This window comes from Octopus bimaculoides, chromosome 14 (genome assembly GCF_001194135.2).
Source record: "Octopus bimaculoides isolate UCB-OBI-ISO-001 chromosome 14, ASM119413v2, whole genome shotgun sequence".
NCBI classification, from domain to species: Eukaryota; Metazoa; Mollusca; class Cephalopoda; order Octopoda; family Octopodidae; genus Octopus; species Octopus bimaculoides.
The window spans coordinates 6,444,301-6,445,481 of NC_068994.1; the positions used below are offsets into that span (position 1 = coordinate 6,444,301).

At 31.4% G+C, this 1,181-nt stretch overlaps 1 protein-coding gene across 1 annotated transcript in view; it reads left to right on the forward strand.

Moving 5' to 3' along the window:
* The window catches only part of LOC106873388 (glutamate receptor), a 205,567-nt gene that overhangs the window by 180,316 nt on the left and 24,070 nt on the right, over positions 1 to 1,181 (forward strand). The window lies entirely within an intron of this gene.

The window sequence follows — 1,181 nt, forward strand, 5'->3', positions numbered from 1 at the left end:
TACATATATATAGATACATACATGCATACATATATATATACATATATATATGTATATACATATATATAGATACATACATGCATACATATATATATACATATATATATATATATGTATATATACACATTTACATATACACATGTATATATACGTATGCATATACATATACACACACATATATATATACATATATCTATACACACACATACACACATATATATATGTATGTATGTATGTGTGCATGCATGTATATATGTCTGTGTGTGTGCATGTATTATGTATGTATGTATACAGTATTAAACTTCTAAAAATTTTCTTAAATTTCCGGCCTCGTCTTCAGTGTGTATATTTACAATATTTATCAATATTTACTTATGTTTCGATCGATCTGAACTTCGATCGTCATTTTGTGTTGTTATATTACTGAATATGTACAATGTCTTTAGTTTCTGCATTTGAATTCAACTTACGTCTAACTTGATCGGACATCACACAGATTTACGCGTAGCGTAAATGTAAATATTGACAAAAACCTTCGCCTCTAAAATATGATATTTAATTATCCGGAAATTTTCAATCTTCTGAATATCTCTGTCTCGGAATAAATGTCAGACTTATATGTAGACTTTCTCAGCAAAATGCTACAGATATTGAATTGTGCGAATCGTTTTTTGAGGTTCGTATCCCGCTCCTGGGCTTCACGAAAACTGTTAATCTAAACCTTGGTGTAATAATGATATTTTTATTATCTAAATAATTGTCAAGCTAATACCAATCATGATACTTTGTGCTTTTTTTCTCAAATAAGCAGCAATTTCTAATTCTAACCTTATCCCGTGATACCTCGCCGGAACAGTGGTGAGGTTAAACTAAGTCTAGTAAAGCTTACAGAGCAATCGAATTGCGTTCGCTTCGATACCTTTAACATTTTGCCAAGAAACTGAAGGCATGTCTTCAACATTTATTCATCCACAAAAGCTATATATATATATATATATATATATATACATATGCATATACGAGGGTGAGGGCTGAAAAATTCTTGGCTTTAAGGGTATTGTGAAAGACCTGGCTGCGGGCCCAGTCTTCCGAGTTCTTTTACAGGGCTTAGAAATGCTGATGGACAGCTGCAAGAAGCGTGTGAATCTGAGAGAGGAATATGTTGAATAAAATCATAATGA